This window comes from Macrobrachium rosenbergii, chromosome 1, assembly GCF_040412425.1.
Source record: "Macrobrachium rosenbergii isolate ZJJX-2024 chromosome 1, ASM4041242v1, whole genome shotgun sequence".
In the NCBI taxonomy this organism is placed as follows: domain Eukaryota; kingdom Metazoa; phylum Arthropoda; class Malacostraca; order Decapoda; family Palaemonidae; genus Macrobrachium; species Macrobrachium rosenbergii.
Window position 1 is genome coordinate 11,273,371 of NC_089741.1, and position 12,500 is coordinate 11,285,870.

The 12,500-nt window shown below is 34.8% G+C and overlaps 1 pseudogene; it reads right to left on the reverse strand.

Annotated features, from left to right (window-relative positions):
- Nucleotides 1–8,221: 8,221 nt before the first annotated feature.
- Nucleotides 8,222–12,500, reverse strand: part of LOC136839466 (uncharacterized) — an 8,448-nt pseudogene continuing 4,169 nt past the window's right edge.

The window sequence follows — 12,500 nt, forward strand, 5'->3', positions numbered from 1 at the left end:
TTAGATGCTCTTGGTAGTTGGTGGATCTCTTCCATACTTACTGCTGTATTTTCACTGAGTCTCAATATCCGATTTTGTTTCAATAAACCAGAACACACATTGTGCCTTTTCTTGAGGAGTAGCCATTTTTTTAGGGTTCATTTAACAGTACCTCTTTCATCAACAGGGTATCTGAAATACATAAATGCAATGGGGTTCAAAACTTTGGCAACTGCTGAGTACATAGAACAAATCTGATAAATAAATAAATAAATAAATATATATATATATATATATATATATATATATATATATATATATATATATATATATATATATATATATATATATATATATATATATTGAATTAATTTTTTCACATAACCATTATTACATATACACAAACATTAAGGTACAAATGTCATTTCATGTCACATTCGCTCTACCTCGGAAATAATATATGGATATATAATTATTTATATATATATACATACATACACACATATAATAAGCCAACACGAAAACGAGCGACGTTAAGTGACACGCCTTAAACCACTCTCCTATTAAGAGAGTATAAGTTGTTACCGACTCTGCTGTATGTATATATACAGTATATATGTATATATATATATATATATATATATATATATATATATATATATATATATATATACACATTTTTATATATATTTTCTTTTCCGAGGTAGAGTAAATTCGAAGTTAAATGATACTTATCATTTAATGTTTGTGTAAAAAAATCCCGGTGATGTGATAAATATACATTCATGAAAATAGCTGTGTGGTTCAAACGCACCAACCAGCTATCATGGTGGCGGTGGGTTGACACCAAAGCTAAGTACAAATACCTTCGTTCGTCGGGGATTCGTACAGCAGAGTCTGTATCAACTTATACCTCTCTTGACAGCCAAGTGGTTTAAGGCACGTCGCTGAACATCATTGTTTTTCGTGTTTGGCAGTTCTTGCCCGTGAGATGACGAAGCACTTATTAATTATAATTCCCCTTCAGTATATATATATATATATATATATATATATATATATATATATATATATATATATATATATATATATATATATATATATATATATATATATACAGAAAGAGAGAGAGAGAGAGAGAGAGAGGGGGGAAATTAATGGTTATTATATATATATATATATATATATATATATATATATATATATATATATATATATATATATATATATATACATATACAGTACATACATACATATATGTATATATACTTATATATATATGTACAGTATGTATGTAAATATATATATATATATATATATATATATATATATATATATATATATATATATATATATATATATATATATAACCGAATGAGACTAGTTACAAGAATTGAAACAGGAAAAACCAAACTCAGTATATGTCTTATATATGTTAAATGTGATGTCTTATTTAAATGTTACATATATTTATATACAGTACATATTATATGCATATATGTATATGTACACATCTGTATATATAAACTGAAATGGAATAAGTTTCTTTGCTATTGAAGTGCTCAGAAGAAACAGTAGATTTAGTTTGATAATCTTAACTATATTTTATTATATTAAAAGTTGTAATAGTGTTCGAGCTGAAAAGAGACCCCTTTCAGTAGACTATTTATGATATCTCCTACGCTTCTTCGACAGAGTTGCTTAATGATCCTGAAACTATTTTCCCCCCTCATAATTAACGGCTACGCAGCAATATACAGCTATCATAGGAAAAACGATTTTGTTGCTGGTCTATAAAGGAGGGAGAAATAAATATAACTAACACCGAAGTAGCTTGCTGGGAGAAGTAAGGATATTTATAGGGATAGGACAATCTCTAAATGAAAATACATAAATAACTCGACCAAATTGATATGGTTCCTTGCATTATATTTCTTAATCGTTCCAAACTTAAGCTCATTCCACTGCTTTTCCAAGTTTTCCGGTACAATTTGGTAAAACAGAAAGGTTAGTTTTTTCATAGGGCTATGGACTTCTCAGCTCTCCTAGGTTCAGCTCTCTCTCTCTCTCCGTATATATATACACACACATATATACATAATGCTTATAAACAGTAAATTGAAAGGTGTCCGCTTTTCAGCTGGAACACCTTTAACAATTTTAATAAAAATTTTTAACAATGCCGGAAACAGTTCTTCCAGTATTTGATATTCTTTCTCTGTAATCGTTTTCAAAAACTCAATACGAAGGTCCTTTCGACTTATCTAAATCTGGATACTCAAGGGATACATAGGATGGAGATTCCTTTACTCAAGAACTCTTTTAAAATATGTTTATTTTATGCAGCTCTGCCCTCAAAAGGACTCATGAGAACCATCCTTCTTGGACTGTCAGGGGAATGAAACGTCAAGATGCCGCTGCAAATATCTTACCAATAACAGAGAGTATAAACAGGATATTTGTTTTACTCTGGTGTATCTTATTCAGTGATATTTTTCACCCTTTATTATCCGTAACACTGGCATTTTTTATGCGTCTGTATCGGTTTCCATTATCACTTACCAATGAATGTGTTCGGAACGTTAATGATTAACACTCACTGCGTTAGCGTAACCCTTGTTTAAAAGTATTACTTTTTAAAAGTTCCTGTAGCTAAAGACGATTTCTCAAGGTGAATCCACACTACAGTAAAACAGGTCTTGAGCTCACAGCTGCAGCTTAACGCTTACTTACCGCAGTGAAGCTGAAAACATTTCAACGACCGTTATAGGCGAAAGAATGTTTGGCAAATGCTGTATAATCGTATGAAGCTCTGGCTAAGGCGAAGTCGTGGACTTATATTCAACCTGTTTGTGATGTGTGTGATAAGTTACCGGAGTTTGTTTACATATTTTACTGTAGTGTGGACTTAACCCGTATATTAGAATTAGATTAACCACAATACAAGTATTGAGCAGCCTATATGACAGAGGAAATTTCGTTTGCCTTTTTTAAGATATGACGGAAACTAAGAACTTAATCACAATAGATCATAACTTCCAGGTAAAAGTGGTTAATTTTAATAATGTACATATTTATTATAACTTTTGTAAATATTTTCTTAATCTTTATACGAATGGCTTTCACTCGTTAATGTTGTCCATTAAATTTTGCTAGTGACTTGGACGCTTGCACACAAACTCAGATCTAGACTTCAGTTTTCTTGAGCATATCTCTGAAGAACCCATTTAAATCTCTGGTCATAATTTGAGCCTGCTATGAGGAGGATATATGGTAATCATTCAGGAAAAATGTATACAATGATTCCGGCTCCTGGCAAAGGGGCAGTTATTTGAGCTCGATTCTGATGGATATGCAAAATTCAGTGTTATGGCACACATATTTGCGTGATTTTAATTTGCTTCAAATGCCAACTGTTGGAGATTATTAGCCAATTAGAGCCCGAGAATGCTTTAAATCTGCCATCAAGTCTTGGTCACCTGATGGAAACCGGTGAGCTTGAGGTTAGAATTGCTTTATCAGTGGCCACAAAGTTAATCCTAGGAGAAAAATGTTCGGATCTTTCTTAGACAGTGACCCCCACAGGTTTTAACCCGGTGTGTATCCACCTTTGCGGCGTGTTCGGTACAAGCCCGTTGGGGATTACACTAAAAACATAAAAGACTGTAAAGATCATAAAGATAATGACCCCCAAGAAATATTAGTCATAGACAGTGGGGGTCACTATCTAGGAAAGATCCAAATGTTGTAGAGTCCAGATATATAGTGAAGACCAATATCAAAGATTTCAGTCCATTTTCTTTCATTGTAATAAAGCAACGCTTCGGATACGAAATCATCCCCCCCTATTTTTTTTGCGATTGACGATGAAATTAAGACTTCCAAAAACCAGGAACCATCAGGAAAGATCTATGGATAAATTTTCCGCAAAAGTCAATATCCTGATATTGCGATAACCGTAGTCATATTACATACATACATACATGGGCGCGCACACACGCGCACACACACACTCACACACACAATGTATTTATACATATATGTATATATATATAATTTTTTTTTCTTTCAATACTTCTTACGCTACTTTGGAGGAGATGGTGCCAGAAAGGTAGGTACATATTTGCACGCACCCGCGCACATAGACATAGAAATACAGCCACACTCACAAGCACATATATATATGTGTGTGTGTATATATATATATATATATATATATATATATATATATATATATATATTTATATATATATATATATATATATATATATATATATATATATATATATATATATATATATTACTAAAAGGACCTCATTCAAACTGGATGGTATCTAATGGAGTTTTTATTCAAGAAGTTACAAGCTTTCTTGGACAAACAGTCCACATTTTCAAGTATCCGTACAATGAGCAGACGCGTAGTCCAACTGTATTTATATCTGTGTGCTGGGTACTTTCAATCCTATAATCCCCTAGCTCCTCCTGTGTGACCCCCACCCCATCGTGATCTTGGTCTTTCGCTGCTCCCTTCTTCTAGGTGTCCGTTTTCCGTGCGTTCTCTTGCATTTTTCCTTCGTTTCCTTGCTACTGTGGAGTATACGATTTTTCTAGATATGCTGTCTTCAAAGCCGTTTCCGGTGTTCCCTGCCATCGTGTTGTTGGCAGAAGTTATGAAGGCATTCTCTACAACCAGTCTAGATGTTTTGTTGGTGTTCCTGTACAGAAAACTCATATTTTCCCAGCCTATTCTGTGATCATTTTCCCAACAGTGTTTGGCAACTGTCGACGTTTGATTATAATGCCTTATGTTCTGCAGATGTTGTTTGCTTCGCTCTTTACATGATTTGCCAGTTTCGCCATAGTACCCTTCTTCAAAGTCTAGACACGTTGCTAGAGGGGGGGTATATATGGCAGCGTGTCTAGACTGTGAAGAAGGGTACCAGGGCGAAACTGGCAAATCATGTAAAGAGCGAAGCAAACAACATCTGCAGAACATAAGGCAGTTGCCAAACACTGTTGGGAAAATGATCACAGAATAGACTGGGAAAATATGAGTTTTCTGTACAGGAACACCAACAAAACATCTAGACTGGTTGTAGAGAACGCCTTCATAACTTGCGCCAACAACACGATGGCAGGGAACACCGGAAACGGCTTTGAAGACAGCATATCTAGAAAAATCGTATACTCCACAGTAGCAAGGAAACGAAGGAAAAATGCAAGAGAACGCACGGAAAACGGACACCTAGAAGAAGGGAGCAGCGAAAGACCAAGATCACGATGGGGTGGGGGTCACACAGGAGGAGCTAGGGGATTATAGGATTGAAAGTACCCAGCACACAGATATAAATACAGTTGGACCACGCGTCTGCTCATTGTACGGATACTTGAAAATGTGGACTGTTTGTCCAAGAAAGCTTGTAACTTCTTGAATAAAAACTCCATTAGATACCATCCAGTTTGAATGAGGTCCTTTTAGTAATTCTACTAATGCACAGAACAATTGTGTATGTGATAAATATTTATATATATATATATATATATATATATATATATATATATATATATATATATATATATATATATATATATATATATATAGTAATAAAGCGTTGCTTTATTACAATAAAAGAAAATGGACTGAAATCTTTGACATTGGTCTTCACTATATATCTGGACTTTACAACATTTGGATCTTTCCTTGACAGTGACTCCCACTGTCTAGGAATACTTCTTGGGGTCATTATCTTTATGATCTTAACAGTCTTTTATGTTTTTAGTGTAATCCCCAACGGGCTTGTACCGAACACGCCGCAAAGGTGGATACACACCGGGTTAAAACCTGTGGGTCACTGTCTAAGAAAGATCCGAACATTTTTCTCCTAGGATTAACTTTGTGGCCACTGATAAAGCAATTCTAACCTCAAGCTCACCGGTTTCCATCAGGTGACCAAGACTTGATGGCAGATTTAAAGCATTCTCGGGCTCTAATTGGCTAATAATCTCCAATAGTTGGCATTTGAAGCAAATTAAAATCACGCAAATATGTGTGCCATAACGCTGAATTTTGCATATCCATCAGAATCAAGCTCAAATAACTGGCCCTTTGCCAGGAGCCGGAATCATTGTATACATTTTTCCTGAATGATTACCATATATCCTCCTCATAGCAGGCTCAAATTATGACCAGAGATTTAAATTTGTTCTTCAGAGATACGCTCAAGAAAACTGAATTCTAGATCAGAGTTTGTGTGCAAGCGTCCAAGTCACTAGCAAAATTTGATGGACATCATTAATGAGTGAAAGCCATTCGTATAAAGATTAAGAAACTATTTACAAAAGTTATAATAAATATGTACATTATTAAAATTAACCACTTTTACCGTAAAGTTGTATTTTGCGTATAGTTAATAATGGTACTCCTTTCATTCATGAACTTCATACAAATCACAGAGTAGGTTTCTTGTTAAATAATAGAAAGAGATTTTTTTTTTTTTTTTTGCCTTTTCAGTAGAAGCTAAAGATTCAGATGAATAGGGATTATCAAGAAGATGAGTGTCAGTTTTAATCTTTAATAATATGGCATTTTTAAAGTTTAGTGAAGGTGCGAAAAGATCAATTGTTAAAAAAAGTTGGAAAATTTCTCATAATGTTAAAAAGAATGTTTCTCCCATGGATGGTTCTCAGTTTGCATGCTTTATGTAATTTAATTCTCAAATGTTTACAAAGCTGATGTCCGAAAGAAGTATTTACTGCACAGGGTAATGGTTGTCAAGCATCCTTATTTTTGATTACCACGAAAGCTGGCAACATGGTCAATTTAGGTCATTGGGGAGTTGGGGGGCGGTGTCAAATAAATGAAAGGGTGGTGTGAGCAGTCAGAGAGAAAAGATCAGTAGATTCTAAGGCGTCAATATATGTAATGTGCGTTTCATTCATAACATGATAATTTAGGAAGGACCGGTGGCGAAAGAGTGCAAAAGTTTTGCTTCAAAATGATAAGATATATGAGCAGAATATGCGCAGACAATTACCGTTATATTAACTAATTACTGTTGTACTCGTCACACCTACTGTAGTAACCTTCTTGAAATCAACGAAATTTTTCGTGTTATTTTGTTGAATAATTTCTGGTTTCTAAGAATGATTGCTTTGAAGATAATATTGTCTACTTAATTCACTAAAAGTTTACAATAAATATTATATATTTCCCTGAGTCTAGGTGCTTGGAGGTAATAAGATAAGACCTGGATATAGAAGCAAAAAATTTCATTTATTTACAAACTAAAAATTAGGTTCATTAGTAAAGAAATCCACTGCAGTAACCTCGCTTATGCAGTTCAATACTGCATACTAGTATAAAAATTATTGTTTATTTCTCAATCTTAATTGATGAGTATCCTGGACTATACTACGATGGGGTACAGGGAAGAATAGTTTAGGAAAATACTGATATAAACTGAATTGTCTGGAAGGAAGGCAGCAATTCATAGTTACTCTGTCTGACTACTTGTTTTCCTTCACTGTACAGTTTTGGAATTCCCTTCCTGCTCCCAAACACTGGTTCCTTTAACTTTTACTTCCTTAAAGGGAGGATAAGTAAGGCTCCTTTCACACTATGCGTTTTTAATCCGTTGCCGCAAGCGTTGCGGATCCGCCTTTATCAGTCGACTGATGGATTATGTGAAGCCTTTCACACTAGAGCGGAGCTTATTTTTCGCCGGAGCGGCACCGCCTTGCATGACCGGTGGCCCACTGAGTTTGCGCCGACCCGTTCTGCTGGCGATGACAGTTGGCTACCATGTTCAATACGAGTCTTCACACCACGCGATTTTTTCCCGCCTCTTATGCGGCGAGCAGTAGTAGACCACGCAGTACTTCTCATGGACTTGAATAATGAGTACACAGACATGGAACAAAGTATTGATATTGAATATCTTATTTCATTAGTAGAAATGAAACCGGTATTATGGGACAAAAGCCTAGAAGAATACAAATGTCGGAGTTCTGTTACATCGGCTTGGAAAGAAGTTTGCTGTGGATTAAGGGAGGACTTCGAGAGTCTGGATGATAAAGAAAAGAATGAATTTGGTAAGTGCATTTACTTTTCAGTTTACGAACATTCTTAATATATTAATTGTGGCAAACCAGTTTTTGCAAAGATATTTAGGAAATTGTATAATTAATACACAAATCTAGTTATAAAGACATTCATTACTAATATTAAATCAATTTCTCACATTCATATTTTAGTATATTGCCAACTCAATGCTCCCTCTTCACTCGTGAAAAAAATCAGCAAACGCGTTTCTGATACCATTTGCTGCTGATCCAGCCCGTACATTTGTAGGATGTTCAAGTTCATCCAATCCAGTTATTGTTAACGTATTTTCAAAATTAATTCCATCGCGTTCTCTTACAAAACTCTGAAGCACACAGCATGCCTTAACAACATTTATAGCAAGATGGAGAGAGACATTGAGAGGGCGATGGAATATCCTCCATTTCTTACTTAAAATTCCAGAAGCGCACTCAACATCTTCTCCCTCTACTTAAGCGGTGATTGAAGATTCTCTTTTTAACACTTAACTGTTTTCCCCCATATGGGCGCATTAGGTTTGCATGCAGACCAAACGCTTCATCACCTAAAAGAACATGAGGAACATATGGTTCATGAGAACCGGTCAGTGGTTTTGGATGGGGCAAAGGAAAAAGATTTTGATCTATACATTTCCAAAAAGACGTATTTTTGAAAATGGTTGAATCACAATCTTTCCCATAAGCACCAATGTCTACAAAAGTGAACTTATATTCCGTATCTGCAACAGCCATCAAGACAATAGAAAAGTAATCCTTATAATTATAAAACATAGAACCACTGTCTTGAGGTTTTATCACCCTTATGTGTTTCCCGTCTACAGCCCCGATGCAACTGGGAAAATTCGTTTTCTTCTTGAATCCTGCTGCAATTGCTTCCATTTGCTCTAATGAAGGATTGGGCATACATTCATCCTTAAGGAAATTCCATATTACTTGACATACAGAATTAACAATTTCAGATATTGTTGATATTCCAATTTTGTAACTGAAATGTAGTTCTGTAAATGTGCATCCACTTGCTAAGTATATGCAAAAGAACATATGACAAATATTATTTTTTGTAAGTAAACAAAAAACGTGTGTATGTGTTTCTGTGCATGTGTGGAAGCATAACTCTATTATTGTTCACTTATATTTCTTTTATAAAATACTAATTCTGGTGTTTGTCTTACAGGGGAGCAAGTTCTTAAAAAATGGAAAAATGTGAAAGATGCTTGGGTGAAAGCACAAAAGAAATGGACTGAACAGAAAACATCTGGATCAGGAGCAAAAACTGCAAAAAAGTATATATATAATGACCAACTCGGTTTCTTGAGGAAGAATACAATTCCTAGGGAAACGGAAGAAAGTTTCACAATCGAAACAGCAAGCAATGAGACTGATATTGCAGAAGCAAGTGATTCTCATACAGCAAAGGAAAAAAGCCTCCCAATAAGAGGCAAAGATAAAGCAAAATAGCGAAAGTTTGATGACGTCGAACAGCGAATAATAGACGCTCTAGAAACTACAGAAGACCGTCACCTTTCTTTTTTTAAAGGCATTCTTCCTACATTAGATCAACTTACTGAAGAAGAAACTCTCCAACTCCAGATGGGGGTTTTGAATCTATTGCAGAACATACGACATTCTCGATCTCGTTCACAGTCTTTTTATTCATACACTCAACACACTCACTATCCTCCTGATTTTGACGCAAACCACCCCATAAGATATAATCAAGCAGCACATTCATCTTCTCCTATGTCTGCAGGATCAAGCTTCTATGCCAGACCATATGTACCTATAAATCATGAAGACAACGGTTCAAACCAGAGAGAATTTGTAGGCCTACATCCAACTTCACCAAACTCACAAATGTCTGACATGTCAGATCAATGTGGTATTGATTTTTCAGCATCCTTGTAGGAGAATGCCAAGATATAGAATATAGGTTATCATGAAATGTATTTTTGGTATTTGATATTAGGACACACTAACCTAACTAATAATGATGATAAACTTTGTTTTAGTACTTAATAATCGTTTAATTTTTTCGTAAGAAAATTCTGCATTCTTTATTTGTATGTCCTGTATAATTATGTCAGTTATAATTAATAACTCAGCCAACTTTCATTTATCCTATAATATATATTCTATATACTGTATACATACATATATAGAATATATATATATATATATATATATATATATATATATATATATATATATATATATATGTATATATATGTATATGTATATATATGTATATATATATATATATATATATATATATATATATATATATATATATATATATATATATTGTGTGTGTATATGTGTGTCATTTGTCCTATTTTTAATATTCATATATCTGTGAGTGTATATGAGCGATGAGGTCATTTTCTTTCCCAAGATGGGTAGCTAAACTAAAATGATATAGTATACAAAATTTTGTCATTGCTTACCTGATGGTAATTGCTAATCTTTGAGCAGGTGAAATAGAATCCCTGAAAACTGTATTTACTTTGAGTAGCTTGTCATGGAGTCATAGCAAGAGCTCATCAAAGGTTGATGGAGTCATTCTAAAATAATTGAAAAACTTATCTTCATCAATCTTCAGATCTTCAAATAGAATGACAAATGCTCCATGCATGTCTCGTAAGTTTAGTGGGTGCACCCAGTGGATTCTGCGCTGTCTCTTCTTTTTCTTTCTTAAATACAATAAATAAAGACAAATATGTTCCTGCTCTTATCCATCCTATACCTTCTATAAAACTGTTCAGTGCAGACTGTTTGCAAGAAAAAAGTAATTGGTCTCTACGCGTCGAGCGGCGACCGCAGTATCGGCGGTTTTCGTCTGCCATACCTGCGGTGCGGAGACCACCTCGTGTGCGAAAAAAAAGGCATAGTGTGAAAGAGGCTTAAGTATGCTTTTTAGTTTTCTGTAAAAGAAAACTTGAGATGGCTTTGTCTGTCCGTCAGCCCTCAGATTTTAAAAATTACTGAGGCTAGAGGACTGCAAATTGGTATGTTGATCATCCACACTCCAACCATCAAACACACCAGATTGCAGCCCTCCAGCCTCAGTAGTTTTTAAAATTTTATTTAAGGTTAAAGTTAGCCCTAATCGTACGTCTGGCACCACCGAGTCCGATACCGGAGGCGTCGCCGACGCAACTTCCCTCGACCGCATCTGGGGAGCAACGGACGCTACCCTGTCGTAGCTGAGTGTTTCATACTGCAGCACATCGAGAGTTTCATGCAGTATTATACGCTGTGCAGAAAACTCGATTGCGCCGAAGAAACTTCGGCGCATTTTTTACTTGTTTTATTTTCATTTTGCTTTTGCCCGACTAGTCTATCAAGTTGTTTCCCTTTTCGGTTTTAGATTAAAAAAAAAATCGACTCCACGGTCTGCTATAACTGCAATACTTTTATTCTACCTGAAATCCATATGGAGATGAAATGAGTCTTCTCTCTCTCTCTCTCTCTCTCTCTCTCTCTCTCTCTCTCTCTCTCTCTCTCTCTCTCTCTCTCTCTCTATATATATATATATATATATATATATATATATATATATATATATATATATATGACTTTTTTTGCTCTTTATGTTGCCAACGAGATGCTGACAGTAAGCGTTCGATGCTATAGCACCTCGCTCAGTTCTGAGATCTTGTTATGTAGTCCGTTTTATCATAATGGTTAATTAAGTGTAAACATATAGTTTTTTTTTTTTTTTATTTGATCAGTTTGTCATCTGTCAGTCGTCTTTTACCATGGGGTGAATACTTTAGGAGTTACTTGGGAATATTCAGGGAAGGAGCTGTATCTTGGTCCTCCTTGGCTTGGTTGGCTCTGCTACTTTTGCAGCAGGATGAGATTTGCTTTCATTCGGTCCCTTTTCCTACGGATGACATTTACTTTGTTTTCACTGATGAGGCTCCGTTTTACTTAGGAACAGCGTTTTGTTTCTATAAGACAAAACAGATTTGAAGTAAATCCGCGTAATTGATACTTTGAGGCCCTTTAAAGTGGCTTCCATTCATTAAAGCCTTTATTGATCAAGGCAATTAATGTTCGTGAAATTCTGCACTGTCAGCTTATGCTCTAAAAAAACGATAAAATTTTGTAGTTGACATCAAGTTTAGTTTTTCTTAGAGAGTAGCAACAGTGGTTTGGTAACTGTATTCCATAACCTTGCCTTCAATTTTACATATCCAAATATTTTTTACGTTCTTATTATTTCTTCTGATATTAAACGTTAATATCCTTGCTGGGCTGAGACAAAACGAAATCAAACTGCCATTATCAAAGATCGATCTCTCCGCTTACTGTAAGCATAATGGCTGTTGTCCAGTAACTGTTTCAGATGTTAATGTGTGTAAGCTCAAGAGTCTGTAATTGTGCTTTAAGAGGATATCTCAAATTTTGTATATTTA